The sequence below is a fragment of the Panthera pardus genome, unplaced genomic scaffold (genome assembly GCF_024362965.1).
Source record: "Panthera pardus isolate Hobbes unplaced genomic scaffold, ASM2436296v1 HiC_scaffold_17, whole genome shotgun sequence".
NCBI classification, from domain to species: Eukaryota; Metazoa; Chordata; class Mammalia; order Carnivora; family Felidae; genus Panthera; species Panthera pardus.
The window spans coordinates 28997947-29016384 of record NW_026526732.1 but is presented as its reverse complement, the minus strand read 5'-3'; the positions used below and the strand labels follow the sequence as shown (position 1 = coordinate 29016384).

Here is an 18438-nt window from a genome sequence, read left to right as displayed (position 1 = left end):
GTTACCTGGAAAAGATAGTAGCAATAAAGCTAGAAAAAAGAAGCCCAGAATCTAGTTTGTAAGTGCAGTCAACCAGTACTTGTTCACAGGTTGTTGGTGTGGATCAGAGAGAAGAAGGGGGGAAAAAAGAAAATCAACCGCGGTCCTAAATTCTCAGTTTTGGGCTCAAACATCTGGGTGATGTGCAAGTTTGGGAGAGAAAACAAGAGATTAGTTTGCCATTTTTGGATGCCTATGGTCACAGAGTGTAAAATGGTTAATCCAAAATTTAACCCAGACCAGACCTCCTGATTCCAACTCCTGTGCTCTCTCCAATATACTGACAGGTGCTTGATGTGGCCATAACCTATATATAGAATTCAAAATGCCAAATCAATCATCCCTTTATTACAACCTTAGATCACTTACTAACATCAGAAAAAGAAATGTAAAAAGAGATAGGGAATAAATTGCTTTATGCATTTTTCCAACTGATTCACCAACCAGTGAGGAATGTAAGAGAGTAAGTCAGGCTTTATGTTTAAAGTTCTTAAATACCTTAACAAAGTATACCTTTTATGCAATACATTATGATCAGCTAGAACACAAATAATGAAAAGAGCAGACAATAGAGTTCAACAACACTGAAGCGCCCCCAAAATGGATTCTTTAGATAACCCAATCAAGCATATTTGAACCAAGTCTTCATTTTAGCAGATTCAGGGAGTTTGGCTTCCAAATTGTGATACAAATTATTGCTACTCACATCTTTAATAACGCTAAAAATTATATCCTAAGACTATTATTCCAATAGACTAGGTTCAAAAATCTGACTTGACCATTAGCTAGATGCCCAACACTGGTCAAGTTACCTTACTCGCCTTCAGCTTTAACTTCCACAGGTATAAAATAAGGCTAATAATGGTACTAACTCATAGGCTTAATGTTACACAAACTGAATAAATGTAAACAGCTTAACCTTTAGCACACGGTATGCACTCAAATGTTAGCTTATGCACTCAAATGTTAGCTATCATTATTGTTAAACTTGGTTTGTGACAGCTTTACCTACAGGTTATCCACTAATTTTACTTCAAATGATTCTTGTAAGAATAATATTTTTGATACAGCATTAATCAACATTATAAATGCGGAACAAAATAACTAGAATTTTGCTTTAAAAAACTCCAAATAAAGGTAAGTGAATAATATTAGAATTGGTAAATGGCTAATTGCTAAACTTAAACAACGAGAACATCAGAGTTCACTATTTTCTCTGCTTTTGTGCTTGAAAATTTCCATAATTAAAAGCTTCTGAGGGGTGCCTGGGTAGTTCAGTGGGTTAAACGTCCAACTTTGGCTCAGGTCATGATCTCACAGTTCGTGGGTCCACGTTGGGCTCTATGCTGACAGCTCAGAGCCTGGAACCTGCTTTAGATTCTGTATCTCCCTCTCTCTCTGCCCCTCCCTTGCTCGCACTCTCTCTCTCAAAAATAATAAATAAATAAATAAATAAATGCAAGGTTTTGAAAAATGATTTAGTCACAAGTTTTTAGTTCTTTGTCCACTTCTGTCATCCTGCTTTAAAAAAAAAAAAAAGAGAGAGCATGGAAATGAGAAAAATACCTGCATTCTAGATCAGGCTGTGCCACTCCCTGGTTTATGGAGCCTTAAGTAAGTTTTCTACCTTCCTGGTCTCTAACCTAAGTGGGGAAATATTAGATCAAGTTTGAAAACTCCACAAAATATTATACAAATGTAGGCTACAATTATTACTACCTTAACATCTGTAGACTAGTTTTTTTCTTTTTTTCCAGTCCTGGGTCAAAAAAAAAAAAAAATCAAAGCTTAAGACCCTGAAATAACACACGAATGACCACTATGTAAGAAGCTGTGTGTGAAAAAGGAACAAATCCATAACCTAGAAGTATAACCTAACCATGTACACTTACTACCCAGAGATACGTTGGGCTTCTAGATTCCCTTACCTACTTCTTTATCAATAAATCACTGCAAATTACACAGTGGAATTCAGCTACTGTTCAACTAATAGTTTTGAATGCACTTCAAAACTACCCAGGGGCGCCTGGGTAGCTCCGTCAGTTGGGCAACCAATTCTTGATTTTGGCTCAGGTCATGATTTCAGTGTTCATGAGACCCTTGAGTAGGGCTCTGCGCTGACAGCATGGAACCTGCTTGGGATTCTCTCTCGTCCCCTCGCAGCCCCTCCCCCGCTCAACTGAGAGCACTCTCTCACACACTCTCTCTCTCTCTCACACACACTCTCTCTCTCTCAAAATAAACAAACAACACATGAATGTAGTTTCCGGAAACTCCCAATCCAAAGCTCTGTATAGAACTGAAAAGACTTCTTCTATTTCTACAAGTCTTCTGAACACAGTTAAATCTAATACAGCTAGTTAAATTCAACTAGACCTGAGCCTATCAAGGGTGTTTTACAGATCTGTCTCCAAGTCCTAAAGTACTATTGTTCTTACAAGAATTAGCTCTAGCTAAAAATCTCCCATGCCACCATTTTAATTACCTAAATGGAGGGCGATTCCAAGTTTACCACAACGTTACAGTGAAAACTGGGATCCTTAAAACAAGATGGCTATAAGCCATCTTTCAACTTTGGGTTGTTCAGCTATGAGTTTAGACACACAATCCTTCTCATCAAATTATCCTCAATTGGCTAGAATCACATAAAAATGCAAACAAACTTGCAGCAGCTTTTCCTATGTAAAGATCCTTTACTGTCTAAACAGTAGCCCCATTCCAACTAAAGTCCAACTGGAATGACAATTTACACGAGGATTAAGGAATTTTGGCTTACTTTTTAATACCAGAGAAACAGTAAAAGGCGCTGCTGCAAAAAGATGTGTCTGAACACATCTCTAACGTCAGTTTGGGTTACATTTGCCTTCAACTTTAGTCCTAAGTTTTCCAATCTAAAACGCTAAAAAAAAAAAAAAAAAAAAAAAAAAAAAAAGTTTGACGTAGAAAAGTAGTTGCCAGTAGTACCGCTGCTTGATTCTAATAAGTTAGGTCTTCAAAGTAAAGAAAGCCAACTTATGGACTTAAAATGAGGGCAAAGTCCCTAACTTTAGCTCACCACTCCCACCCATTTATCCCACCGTCTACCTACCATGGATGCAACATTTCTGACACGACAAAAGACCTGAATCACTTGCCGAAAAAAGGACGTGGTTTAGCTTGTACTACTGGAGAACTGCCTTTTGGGACCGGGTGTGACAGGGCTACTCTTGGACCCATCAGCTAAGGCCTGCTCCCCATGCTAGGAAACAGTAACCAGGCACCAACTCTTTAAGGGTCAAGAGTGTAGGTTCGCTTAAAAATAGAGTGGGTTTCCAAGGCGATCCAGGAAGATTAACCTCGGAGAAAACTGTCCCGCGACACCGAGGGCGGGAGGCGGATACCGGGGTCAGTGACGGGGACAGCTGAACACGTTCCCAGAACAGAACCGAATTTTAAAAAACGAGGCGTAAACCGATGGGTAGCGTGAAACCGGGAAAGAGGAGTTTAAAGACGACGCAGAAAGGGGTCAACCTACCCAACGCACTTTGCTGCAGGTCATAGCTGTTTTATCAAAGCCCAAAGCCTGGAAAGAAAGGTGGCGATCCCAGCCAATAAGAAGCGAACACAAGCTGCACCTCCAGCGGCCTCAGGAGCCGTAGGCGGAGAAAGAAGGAAGCGCGCGTGCGCCGGGAGAGCTTTCAGTCGGGCGCGCGCAAGGGTCCGGGCCGAGGAAATGGGGGAAGGGTTGAAGAGGGAGATGTGCGCACGCGCAGGGAAAGGCCGCGCGGTCTCTGGGTTTCGAGCCAGGTTCGCAACCGCGCGCGCGCGCGCACCGTTCTCGCTACTCACCCCACCCCCCACCTTTTCGACCTGTAGTGCCTCGAAAACCTGAGAAGATCTGACGGGGAAACGCATAAATAACGGCGAAACGTCTCCTGGGTCCTCCTGTAGCCGCCAACCCGTCACCACCCACAAAAGATTCAACAATAATTCGCTCGTCCTCGGTATTTACTGCCTTTTGAGTGATTTGAATGCAGCATGAGGCCTACCTGAAACGCCGAAAGCACGGTTCCCGGGACTTATCTCCGTTGTAACTACACAGCGGCCATTTCCCGACTCAAGCACGGGAGGAAAACCATAGAGGTATCTTCGACGCGCTAGCTCGTTTCCGTCACTTCCGATTTGGGGCGTGGTCTCCAGTGCCGCTAAATATCTTGCCTAGCCCCGCCCACCCTTCCGCCCTAAACCGGCTTCCTGGCTGCTATTAAGATTTGCCTGAGGCTTTCTGGGAATTCGCGTGGCTAATCTCGCGCGAAGATGTGGCGGCTCCGCCCTCCGGTCTTGCGCTGCCGCCTCGGTTGCGGTGACGGTAGACGGTGGGCGGAGTGTGCTGTTGGGTCGGGAGGTCTTCTGGCCACACGGTGCGATTCGCGGGCGTCTCTACTTCGCTCTGAGGGTACACTCTGAATCTCTCTGCCCTCCCTACTTTTTTGCTTGTTTGCGTTATTCTTTCTGTGGCGCTGACTCAGACTAGAAACAAAAAGTCTCAGGCCGAAGAAAAGACCGGGAAGCAAGAGGGCTGTGTTCTCACACCGAGTCTCCTCCCTTTGCCAGCAAGCGCCTAGTTTCTTCTTGGACTCCTAACCGGACACTTGCAAGTGTCGCTTTTGCTTTGATATGAAATGTGCCAAACACACTTCAATAGTAGAAAAATGGCCACGAGCTAACTCCCTTCCAGAGTGATGTCAGACCAACTCTGCTATCCCTAAAGGAGTTTGCACCGCAGTGTTCTGAGCGTCTTAGGCTGTCTTGGTTTGCATCAGAGGGTGGTACTTCTTTCCTCCCGATGGTGCTAAAGCATTACCACTTGGGCACCTCAGAACGTTGACATAGGCATAAAAATAATGCACAGCACGAAGCATAATGATTATTTATGCCGGCCGAGAAACAGCCCAATGTAGCTTGGTCTGCCAAAAATGTAAGTCAGATTATAAATAGGCAAACTGCTTTTGATTTGGATAGAATTTCAAATAAGAGCCATAGCACATTTTCTGTTAATACTTGTCTGGGCTGCACTTTCTTCCTTAGGGCCTAAAACCGTTATTACTTTGATGTTTAGGGACGTAGACTACCTTAAAGCATTTCAAAGTTGTAATTAGCAACCAGTCTTCTGTCAGTTAAATCCAGTGTTGGGCCCTAGTTATGAATTTAACACTGTTTAGGGCGTTTTCTCAACCCGATTTACCGGCTCAGCTAGAAAAAGTATCTCCGTTTTCTCTCACTATACGGCCTGCCCCTCACCCCACCACCAACACCATCTGAATGTGGAAGCAGTAATCTTTGGCCTCCATGGTGCACTGATAAGTCCCAAGCATTTAGTAGGTGCTGGGTAAGTATTTGCTGAATGAGTGAACTATGCTAAAAGAAAAGAACCTAGCCATTGATAGCTCAATACAATTCTAGTATTCTGCAGGTACAGGGGAAAGTTGTTGAAAGGTTTTGATCAGAGGTATGGCATGACACTGGACAGGAGGATCAGTTAGGATGTCGTTTTAGTAGTTTAACTGAGGTCATGATAATCATGGTAAGAAAAGGAAAAGTTGTAAATATGGTTTAGAAATGGGATTGACAGGGGGCTCCTGGGTGGCTCAGTTGGTTAAGCGTCCGACTTTGGCTCAGGTCATGATCTCACAGTTCGTGAGTTCAAGCTTTGCATCCAGCTCCATGCTGACAGCTCGGAGCCTGGAACCTGCTTTGGATTCTGTGTCTCCTGTCTCTAACCCTCCCCCACTCATGCTCTCTTTCTCTCTCAAAAATAAATAAACATTTTAAAAAATTTAAAAAAAAATAATAAAGAAAGAAATGGGATTGACAGGTCTTCCTGATGGACTGCATTAGGACTTTACAGAAAGGGAGGAAATAAAGGAAGTTGTGGCTTTGATTAACTGGGTGGATTTGGTACTGTTATAATAATTAGGAAGGTTGGAAAGAATGATAGGAAAGAGAAGAATGAATACGTTCGGATATGAGAAGGAAATCAGGAATTCCATTTTTACTATGTTAGGTTTGAGATGTGTGTGAAACATCCAAGTAGATACACAAGATATGATGTTGAACGTGGGGGTTTGCAATTCAAAGGAGTGTTCTGGCTTGGACATAAAATATAAAAACAATGCTTAAAATCATGGAATGAAAGATAGACAAGAGATGACTGGGGACTGAATGATAAAGAATGCCAACATTTAGAGATTTGTTAAAAGAGGTGGAGGAGCTAGTAAAGGAAACTGAGAAAGAACGGCCAATGAAATAGAAAATAAGTGAAATCAAGTGTATTGGTTATTCATTGCTGTATAACAAACAACCCCAACATCTAGTAGCTTAAAACAACATTTTTATTCTTTCACAGTGTCTGTGAGTCAGGAATCTGGGAGGAGTTATCTGGATGGTTCTAGCTTAAGGTATCTCATGAGGTTGCCGTCAGTCTGTCAGCTGAGACTGCGGTCATCTGAAGTCTGCAGATTCACTCCAAGATCATTCAGGGTTGTTGGCAGGAAACCTCAGTTGCTCATCACATGGACTTCTCCATAGGATGCCTGAGTGTCCCTTTACACATAGGATGATCCAAGAAAGGGAGAGCCCAAGACACAAGCTATTATAACCTAATCTCAGAAGCGACACACCATCACTCTGCTGTATTTCACTTGGACCAAACCCTGGTACAGTGTGGAAGGGGGCTACACAAGGGTGTGAGTACCAGCAGGTGGAGATCATTGGGGACCATCTTGAAGGCTGACTACCACACCAAGAGAGGTAAGTGTTTTAAGTGTGTGAGGTCAAAAAGACAAAGGACAGAATATGCTTATGTGTCATTTCACCTGCAGGAAACACTAAGTAAATGCAGTAATTGTACCTGCCTGAACTGAGCCAGGTAGGAATACTGAAACATACAAGCACCTCAAACATCTGCCAGCTACTTCAGTTCACACCCATCTGCTTCTGATGTTACAGCTTTCCATTTGATTTTAGAAACCCTCCTTCTACCACTTCACAATAACAACTCACAAGCTTCCTGACACCCACTTCCACAAGTAAACTTTAGGTATTTTTAAGATAAAATACTATATCAATTGTAGTATTTATTTCTTGGTCAAGTCTGCTACCATTTTTGTTAGGTTCCTTTTTTTTTTTTTTTTGTAACTGATTAAGTTTTTGAGGATCATACCCTAATCCTGTTTTTCCATAGACCTGTGGTTTTTATTGTGTGATTTTTGCATAGCACAGTGTTGTTTATGAACACATATGTTGCATTTGAGCAAAACTGCATAACAGTCAATATATAGTCCTAATTTTAAAAGCAAAGAAATTGAAGCTTGGAGAGGCAGAGTATCTTGCCAAAAGTCACATGGCTGTTAAGTGAGGAATTCAGATTTTATCAAAGGTCCATCTGACTCTAAAACCACCTTGTTTCCACAGCAGTATTTATTCACATAAACAGTTAAAATAGAGATAATATTAATTAACCTCACCTCAATTGTTGTTCCTATTTTATGCAACTTGATTGATAGTTCCCATGTGTCCTATTCTAGGTAATAGAATATATACTGTAGCAAATGTGTATATATGCCTATTTACTTATCCGAATAGTTCTCTATTATCCATAAATAAAGAAAGAAATTTATAAATTTCATAGTGTCCAAGCAATGATTAAGTGGTCTTGCTAGATGAGTGATGCATGATATAGTTTTACTTTGTATATTTTAAGTATTAATGTTTTATTTCAAATTTCCTTTTTCATATATTTGATTAAGGCACAAGATAAGTAGTAATATTACTGCTTCTTCCTGCCACACTATGCTTTCTCAGCAATGACAGTGTTGGGGATGATCAGTCTAGATCTTACCTGAACCACTCGTTGCATATACCACAAAAGCACTTAAATTAGGGAAGATTAAGTAGTTCCAAGATCTGGGCCACAGTGGTTTGCTACATAGGATAGATATGAAATGAAAATCTGTAGAAGGCTTTCAGGCCATTATATTTGTTAGTGCTGTAAGAAAAGACAAGACATGAGGGGACATGTAACAAAATGGGCAGAAATTGTCGATTCACTGGTCCAAGATGACCATTTGGTATGATATCCTTATGCAAGCCTAGACAGCTCAAGGGTGGATTTAGGTGCACATTAACTAAAAATTGAATGTTTAAAGGGTTAGAAAAGCAAGGCACTAAGGGTAGGTACAATAAAATAAGTGTGGAAGAGAAAGCAGAATTAAATAATCTCTCTGAGAGGCTGGCTCAGTTATAAACATATGAATTCCCTGCATGGAAAGTATATGCCTGTCAACTTTCCAGAGATAAACAATTGCATTAATGTCAAAAAGATGATCGAATTTTGAAAAGTAGATAAAGTCAGCTGGATGAACTGTGATGCCATATTTCAGTCTGTTATCCAACACATTTTTCATCAAGATAGGTAATGATCAGGGCCACAACTAAACCTTCTGTGCTCCAGTTTATTTTGGATCTGTGATCCAAAATTTGATCATGCTCAGTTTATGGAAATTCCTGACTCTTGCCCCATGAAACTGAAAGGCTTTAGAGAGCAAATGTATGAGAGAGGAATGAATCTTAGTCGAGGCCTTAAAATTACTGGGAGTCTTGAGATAAATCCAGGTCATGAGCAAAATTTTAGCCATCTTTGCAAATGACTGTGCCTTCCATATAAGTAATATGATCTTATATAGGGTCATTATAATTTTATTTTGAATGCTGGTAAAATAATTTTACCTTGAATCCATTTACCTTGGATGTTCTACAAGCATTATTAGAGACCCAGCTGTTTTACTCCTAGTCCTTTAGCTATTTATAAAGAAAAGCACATTCAAATTTTCTTTTGCAATGAACTGGTGAAAAATTTCGTCATGAGAATATACATCTGTAATCACTTTATAACTGATTTTAATGCAGCATGAAATTTTTTCTGTTTTTTTTTTTTTTATGGAAAGGATGAGGCCTTCCCTTAACTGCCTTATCTTATTTTTAATATTATGTCCCATAGTCTGTATATATTGTTTACCTTAGAAACAAAATATTATACTTTGCTCTATAAAAAAAAAATTGTTTATAGCATTTTCACCAAATCTAAAAAGCCAATTGTAGTTCCAGTAAGAAAGAAAAAAAAATCCTGCACATTAATATTGTTCAACAATTATTACATACATTTTAGTTTCAAAGTTATTAAAATGTGCAAAAATATGCATCATAAAAGTAATGTAGTATGGTATTTAATTATATCATAGAGTTAAATTTTTAGTTTCCATATAACTATAGCAATTACAGATACAACAGTGTCATAACAAATTTGTCATGAGTTTACTTCAATTTATATATTTCTTTTATTAGAACAAGTTTTCCATGTAAGTTAAAATATAAATAACCTTCTGATTATTTCTTCATTCTTTAATAAATGCTATTTATAGAAGAAAACAGGGGCGCCTGGGTGGCTCAGTCGGTTGAGCGTCTGACTTCGGCCCAGGTCACGATCTCGCAGTCCGTGAGTTCGAGCCTCGCATCACGCTCTGGGCTGATGGCTCAGAGCCTGGAGCCTGCTTCCAATTCTGTGTCTCCCTCTCTCTCTGCCCCTCCCCCGTTCATGCTCTGTCTCTCTCTGTCTCAAAAATAAATAAATGTTAAAAAAAAATTTAAAAAAAATATTAAAAAAAAAATAAAGAAGAAAACATATGAAAGGAGCCAAGGGAACTGTGGAAACAGAGTCACAAGTGAATAAGTCTGTCTTAAAATAGAGTAACCAGAAATCAACTCATTCTATATGTTGGAAATTGTTAAGAAGTAAAAACAATAAAAAGCTACAAAATTAAGAAAACTCATCCTATCAAAATGACTAAAAAAAGGGAAGGAGGGCGGGGGGAGAGAGAGAGAGAAGGGAAGAGAGAGACTCTTAAGTCTGGGGAAGTTACTTAAAAATATTAGAAGAAATCTGGCTAGGTAGCTAGCTTTCCTTTGCTTCTCTAGAAACGTTAAAAGGGTTCAATCTGAATGCCAAATAGAATTATTCTTGGCATTAAGGATTGGGGATGGGTTGGTGGAAATAGAAGCAAATGGAAATGATAGCTCTTAAATATCTACTATGCCCCACATACTGTGATAATAATTTTAATATTCACAAACAATCCTCAAAGAAATGTATTGGCATCTGCATTGTATTAATAAGGAAACTGATTTTTTTTAGGATTAAAAAAATTCACCCAACAGGTAACAAATTGAAGAGCCAGGGTTTTAACTCTAAGTTTAACTCAAAGTCTGTCTTTCTACTACTTTTTGGCTGAGAATTTACAACATCGGAGGGGAGATTGTAAACTCCATCCTTCTGGATGTGTTTGAGATTAGGTCAGAAACACTTTGGGGGAGTATTTTGTGAGAAATTATGCTTGGAGGCAGTCCAAATGGATGTCTTCCAAATTACTAAGCAGCTCTAACCTCTTGGAAAACTACCCCATCAATTATCCCTATATTTGAGTAGTTCAGGAGAAAGATGGGTTGATCCCAAAAGGCCTGGATTTTTCCCTTCTAGGTTAATATCACTTGCTTACCTATCATTTTGTTTAAAAGTGGCCTGTCTTCTGAAAGCAAGGTCAGTATTTGTGAGTTTTTAGATAGGGGCTTTCATCATGCTTGTTTAGCACTGTCCTCTTCAATATCCAGCATCCTGACTAGTAAATGGGAGCAATGATAGGAGCCTGGTTCTTAAAAGGTAAAGGTATTGTGGCTGCTCAGCTCCTAGCTTTTCAAGAAAACAGTCACTAAATCTTACAGCAAAAATAATATGGGCTTCATCACTGTGAAAATCACAAAGAAATGAAATACAATAAAAATAAAACTTCTTTGGAAAACTTTATGAAGACAGGCTGCCTCTTTTATCTGTTAACCAAGTAAGAATTAGTAAAAAAAAAAAAAAAAATCCTAAAGTTCATTAAAAAAAATTACATATATTTGTATAGAAATATGAAGAATAAACCTCAAAAGTAGAGTATTTCTACTTGGATGGCCACATTATAGGTTATTTTTAAGTAATTTTTTTCCTTTGCTTTTCATATTTTCTAAAATTTCTACAAGAAGCATTACTTTTATAAAACTTTAAAATTTAGATTACTTAATTTTATTTGAATGTGTAAGATCACGAGGAGTTAAGAACTAAGAAAAGATGTTTTTTGTATGTTGTTCTTATAAATCAGGTGTCAAACTCTAACAAAGAGGAATAAAATATCTGTTACTAAATCATGTTCTTGATAAACCTAATTCTAACTTACTGCTAGGGGGATATTATTTCTTCCAGAAAGAATTTGAGTTGTTTCTTTCTTTTTTTTTTTTTTTTTCCTGGTTGCCCTACAGTCTTCTGTTTTGCTTCATGAATCTTCTTGTGAGCAATGAAAGGAAGTACTACCATTCAGTGAGAAAACAATATATGTTTAATTGTTTGCTTCCATTTAAAAGGAACTTATAGGGGGGTCCCTGGGTGGGTCCAACAGTTAAAGCATCCAACTCTTGATTTTGGCTCAGGTCATGATCTCCAGGTTCTTGAGATCAAGCCCCACTTTGGGCTCTGCACTGACAGTACAGAGCCTGCTTGGGATTCTGTCTCTCTCTCTCTCTAAATAAATAAATAAACATGAAAAAAAAAACTTTAATAAATAAATAAAAGGAACTTATATGCTGAATTCCAACCAGCCATGATAGATACGCCTAAAAATGGCTTGATCTTTTCCAGGACAATTATTTTTAAAATTCATTTTGTCACAGTGGAATCTGGCTAGTTAGGTAAAAAGTTAAGGACCACTGGCTCATTTTTCAACTCAGTTTTGGAAAGGATTGTAAAATCATGGACCTGACTTTGTTTTTCTAGTGTTTGTGCCATTTTTTTGTTTTTCTGTCCATGACCCCCCTACCCCCAAAAAAGCAAACTTAATATTGTACTGTAGCTGGATTGATTTCTGCCAACACAAACCCATCCAGTAACTTTGCCTAGACACAGAATGTCTAGAGAAATATTTCAGGGAGATATTTCTGGCAATGGCAGATGAGATGATCTGTTACCCCCACAATGAAATGCTCATTGTTTGAAAACAAGTTCATTAACGTGCTTAAAAATCATTCAGGAGCAGGAGCCATACAAATATTTATCATTATTGGTCATTTGCAATTTATTCATAGGGATCCAGCTGGCAACCATCTGGTGCATAAAACTGAAAACTGGAGGGGAAAAAAAATAAAGTAAAAGTCACTGAAAAAATATAATTTAGTCTCCATATGGCCTTGACACATATTAAGTTAGTGAATTAGTTGTTAGTGGAATGAGATACATATATGGAATTTAATACAAAGGTGAGTTGAAATTTTGCTCGCAAGTATATGTTGAAAGACAAAATGAAGTAGTAGCAATATCATAATAGGCAAACGTACTAGGGAGTATAGGCTAAGCTATAGTAACAAATGACTCTCATACACATAGTGGCTCACGTGCAGTAGCTTTTCCTCTCAACATTTTCAGGCAATTATACCAGGTTAGTAAAAATTTCCTTAAGCAGTAATTCAGGGTCTTAGGCTATGTTGTGGCTCCTTCATCTCATAGGGCCCATGGGCAGAATTCAAGGGTCCACAAACCTCCAAAGGATCCATGAATAGAATTCAGAGCTGTCAGTATACTTGTATAAGGAAAATTACATCCCTTTTAACTCTGAACCAAAATTTATCATTTCCTATAATTATGAATGTAAACAAAAACCACAGAAGTATTAGCAGTACTTGTGACTTTGTAGCAAATACAAATTGCAGATTTTTTTTTCTTGTTATCTACAGCTTTCAGATGATTACATCCCTGGTTGTCACCTTGAATGTAGCCTTTTGAAAGACTCTGAGCCAGAACGACTCAGCTAAGCTGCTCCTGACCCACAGAAACCAGGAGATAATGTATGTTTTAAGCACTAAGTTTTGGGATAACTTGTTACATAGCAATAGATGACAAATATATCCACATATTATCATATCACTAATTTTATAAATAATTTGATAATTATATTCAATACAATTTATTTTCTTTATAATTCTAGTATTTTATTGTATACATATTGAAAACATTCTGAGAGGGAATGCAGAGGCTTCTTCGGTATGCCAAAAGAATCCATGATACAAAAAAAATTAATCCTACCCATGGCCTCATTGTTGCCTTGTGCTAGCTGGCAAAAGGAGAAAAGAACATGGAAATGTACCTCTTTTTTATCTCCTTGGCCTGGAAGAAGCAGATATCATTTTTAATCACATTTTCAGGGGGTGAACTAGTTACATAGCCACAACTTGATGCAATGGCGGCTGGGAAACGTAGTCCTTGGTGAACTGCCATTTGCTAGCCATTGCTCTATGTTAGGGGAGGATATATTTTAATAGATAGTGCCAGAGCAAATACCCAAATATTAAGAAAAGTAGTGAGAATAATATCTGCTAGAATAAAATCTTAAAGTTAATTTGAAAGATAAACACAGAGTCAAATGAAAGAAGCAGGTGGTAATGACATAAACTATTTTCTGTGAATTGATTTTTATTTCAAAGAATAAGACAGGTATAGATCTGAAAATGTGGAGAAATAATTTGAGTCCAGCATCTAAACCAGAAAATCAGAAATGAAATTTTTCTTTAGTTGTCCTTAAGAATAAATTTTGTCAGATTGTGAACACAGAATCTTAACATTTTGGAAGTAATTAAAGAATGGGATGGAACCACTGGTGTTCATTCATTCAGTAAACATTTTCTGAGAGCCTACTATGTAATGGAGTCTATAGTAAGTACTGGAAAAAATGAGATTGCCAAAAATAAGATAAGACTTTTGCTCCAAGAGAGCTAATGATGAGGGAAATGGCTTAGCCAAGTAAATCTGTACAGTGTTCTTTGCTGGGTACTGCGACATACATAACCACAAGGTGCTAACAGAAGAATAATTACTTTTTTTTTTATTTCAACATGCCTTGGGATAAAAACATGATATTAAATTGGAATGTCAGGCTTCAGTTGTTAAATAGGGTAGGATTTCTTTGGGATCATTTATGGAGCCCCACCCAGGATCCCTGAATCCACAAAGTAAAGCTATCCTCCTCAGTGTTCAGAGAAAGCTTCCAAAAGATTCCAGTCCTCTGCTGATGGGGGAATAGCAAGAAAGAATTCTTGGTAGTCCACCACATGGTCTCATACATGTAGTGTCATGTGAAAAATTAGCTATCCTGCGTTCCCTCCAATATTTACAAGCTAATCAGTGACTAATGATTCCCGGAGAAAAATCAGGACACAGGGAAACTGGGCTGCCAATAGCTCACCAGGTGTCTTTAAGATTAGGCAACCCTGTTTTTCCCTTGGATTGTGGCAGCCCCATGCTCAGTTACATGGCTCAGTGAGGAAACAAGAGTGCAAGCTGGCTCTCAGTCCCATTTGAACCTGAGGGTGCACATGTGATGCAGACAATGTATAATTATTAATCATAGGCAAAGGCCCTGCTGGAAGTTCCTTCGCAAAATAGCACCTCTCCACTCTCCTCCTGAACACCTGTCACTATGTTAACTGCCCCCCTCAGCAACTTGGGGAGTTTCTAACACCACATCTATTCTCCCTACTTAGCCAACAGCGTTACGCAAGAATTATATTCCATTTTATAATGTTGACTATTCATTCATCATTTAACAAATATTTGTTGATAAATTATTCCTTGGGTGAAATAATGGAATATTATACATTATGATGAATAAATGATAGGAAATTAGTGGTCTCGTTGAACACAACTTCACATCAAGAAATGTCTAAAATCTATATTGCATTGACACATCACTCTGTAATTGCCATATATTGGAAAAAATAAGGGAGTGAGTGATTATCCTAGTTCTATTTAAAGAAACATTTAGTTTTTAAGAGCTCTTCAAAAGGATCTGACTCTTACAAAGATACTACTCCTGGCATTCTGCCAGTTGACAGTATTTTGCCTCTGTGATAGGTAATTCATACCCTCCCTTCGGTCATCAGTTTAAAGCCATAGTTCTCAAGCCTGGTGTCAACATGCTTGTGAGTTGCATTCAGTTGTGCAGCATTTTGAATGCAACCTTTTTTTTACCAATGTCGTGATATGAACTGAGATACTCCTTCCTCCTCCTACCATTGAAGTGTGTCACCATTCATCCCAGGTAATTCCAATTGAGCAAATGATCCTGGGACCAGCAGCCTTACCTAGGGACCTACAAGAAATGCAAATTCTCAAGTCCCACCACAGAACTACTGAATCAGAAAGTCTGGGGATGAGGCCTAGCAAGCCATTTTTAACAAACCCTTCAGGTGATTGTAGTATACGCTCAAGTTTGAGAACCGTTGTAATAGACCCATTCCCAGTTGATCAAATGGTCCTTCTATTGTAAATAAGCTCAGGAAAGAATCAAATGCTCCTTAACCCAATAGGCTAGTGCTATTATTTCACAGATAGAATAGAAGTCATGTTAATCGGAGGACTATGACAATTCTGGACAATGCGGGAAACAGAGGCAGTAGTAGGTGCCCCTAGGTAACTTGAGGCAGGGAGGGAGAATTGGCTGCAACCCTCACTGGAGTAAAAATTGAACTGAAATCTGAGCACGTGCCATCCGCTCCCTGCAACATCCGCATGGGACCATAGCTCTGCACTTTTTCCTGCAGAGCCATGGAAACCTAGAAAGAGAGAAGCCACTCTCAGCATCCATCATGGTTTACATAAGAAGAAACCTCTGCCCACCAGGGGTGGTCAAGCTGCATAAGAAGAAATCTATTCTAGAAAATTCTCCAGTAAGGACAGACAGAAGGGTGTCTGTATACCAGATAGCTGATAGCAGAGTTTGAGGAGTTAGGAGCGAGGGTGGGGTGAGAGTGGGGGCTGAGGTTGGCAGAAAAAGGCTTCTGAAGCAAATTAGGAATGCCTCAAAGACCTGAGGGATTTTTGCCTACCTGTGTGTTAAAGGCACAAATCCCAGTTCATTCTAATTAAGTTGCTTTTGGAATGATTTTACTGTAAAAACAGACTGCTCAGGATGCCATTATAGTTCACTGTGAGAAGACAGATCAGATGGTACCCCATCTGGAAAGACAGCTCCACTCTCTGATCATAGGCAGGGCTTTCTCACTTTCATACTCCAAGCTGAAAATTCAGCAGCCAACAACCCAAAGGGCTAGTAGACTGTTGCCCCTGACTGACGGCTCTGAGAAGTCAGTGAAGGAAGTGGAGTAAATGGAGCGCTGCCCCAATGTCCTTGCACAGCTGATAACTCACTAGTCCTGCTGTCTCAGGGCCCAGCCCTTTGCACTCTACAGAAAGCAGTGTGCTGTAGAAGTCAATGAGAGCCCAACATGGGACTGGGCACCCTAGAAAGGGGGTATGTTATTCTTTCAGATCAGGCTCATTTAGGACTAGAATGAAGTGAAAGGTAATGGCAATTCCAGAAAAGATAATATTCATACAGAAGGCTAAATCTAAGCTAGATGTTGCCTTAAACCAGGGGTGATCAAGCTGCAGTTCATAGGTCAAATCAAACCCACATCCTACAACAGCAGAGTCCAATAGTTGCAATAAAGAATGTACGGCTCACATTAGGCCTAAAGTATTTACTATCTAGACCTTTCCAGAAAGAATTTGCTGGCCCTGCCTTAGACTCAACTCTAACTCTTGGGTCTTGGAAGTCCCAAAGCCCTCCACTCTCAGGGCCATTCTGTCAATGAGAGAACCTTAGTTATGTATAACTGTTGTTACCCACTAGTTGATCCCTACATTTAAAAAAAAATTTTTTTAAGTTTATTTTGAGAGGGAGAGCGGAGCAGGAGAGGGGCAGAAGGAGAGGGAGGGAGGGAGGGAGGGAGGGAGGGAGGGAGGAGAGAGAGAGAGAGAGAGAGAGAGAGAGAGAGAGAGAGAGAGAGAATCCCAAGCAGCTCCACACCAGGAACTCTGAGCCCAACACAGAGCACAAACTCAGGAACCCTGAGACCATGACCTGGGCCAAAATCAACAGTCGGATGCTTAACCGACTGAGCCACCCAGGCAGCTCCCCGATCCCTACATTTTTACCAAAATAGAGTATCTACCTCTCTTTGCCTATTTTGCTCTTTTCTTTGCTTCTCTTCAAAATTACATTTGATGTTCACTTTCCAAAAGAATGTTTTTTTCTGCTTCTTTGACTTTTTCCAACAGTGGTTCTGCCTTCTGTTTGGCAGCTTTTTTTTTTTTCCCTTCAGCTGATGGTTGCTTACTATATGTACTAGGTGCTCATCTTGGTATCCATTTCTGGGTAGCTCACTCATTTTCCTCATCCCCAGCCACTGACAATCAAAATATTTTTAAAAGCAGTGGCCTGGGACACCAACTAACCACAATATAGATCCGAAAGTCCTCCAGTCCCCAACTGTGAAATCAAGCCTGTGGATCAGCCTACTTGACATCCTATAAGTATGTGCCCAAACATACATTTACCTATAGTCTGCTTTCTTTTTCTTTGAGACCAAATTTTCCAGTCAATATGAAGTCTGCCTTATTACTCCACATATTTTAGGGCTTCAATTCTTCCAAATGGCAAATGCTAGAAGCTCTAGAAGTTTGTTCTGAAAATACTATATGATAGCCATTTATTTCCTCTACTATGAATACGCAAACCAGCAGGGTAAGTAAATAGGCTTCATACCTCCTATGTGTTTTTCACATACCTTTTTGATAATCAAACTGTATCAGATATTCAAAATATTTGATAAATTATTTTTAAGGGTGCATCCCTTTTTAGGATGACCCTTTTTATAGGCAACATAAAAGATAATGTTGTAGAAAATTCCAGATTATTGCTCTCCTAGAGGATTTCAGATCCAGGAGAACTATTTCTATACTTTCTCTTGTTTATGCAATAAGCCTATAGCGCTTCATTGAATATGTGAAATACTTTATACTTTGCTAAAGTTTAGTGTAATAGAGATTCTTCAGAGGCCATTTTTGCCTCTAGTCAAATTCTTGCTAGAAGAAAGTCATCATGAAATGGCAGATTTATTTATCTTTTCTACATCAAGATCTGTAGTACAAAAAGAAAACCTAAATCATATTGGTGCTATTTGTTTAGAAAATGCATTCTAAAAGACTTAGGGATACGGGCACCTGGGTGGCTCAGGTAAGCGTCCGACTCTTGATCTCTGCTCAGGTCATGACCTCATGGTTTGTGGGATCGAGCCCCATGTCGGGCTCTGCACTGACAGCAGGAAGACAGCTTGGAATTCTCTTTCTCCTTCTCTCTCTGTCCCTCCCCTGCTTGTACTCTCTCTCTCTCTCTCTCTCTCTCTTGCTATCAAAATAAATAAGTAAACCTTAAAAAATTAAAT

The 18438-nt window shown here is 39.3% G+C and overlaps 1 protein-coding gene across 5 annotated transcripts in view; it reads right to left on the bottom strand.

Annotated features, from left to right (window-relative positions):
* The window catches only part of BCLAF1 (BCL2 associated transcription factor 1), a 30380-nt gene extending 26177 nt beyond the window's left edge, over positions 1–4203 (bottom strand). For 3 of the 5 annotated variants that reach the window (XM_019420488.1, XM_019420487.1, XM_019420489.1), the window contains exon 1: positions 4068–4202. The gene's annotated coding sequence lies outside the window, so the exon portion shown is untranslated. Of the gene's footprint in view, positions 1–4067 lie in introns of all 5 variants that reach the window. The other 2 variants (XR_008422885.1, XM_019420486.2) reach the window with 2 other exon arrangements.
* Between the last annotated feature and the right edge of the window lie 14235 nt (positions 4204–18438).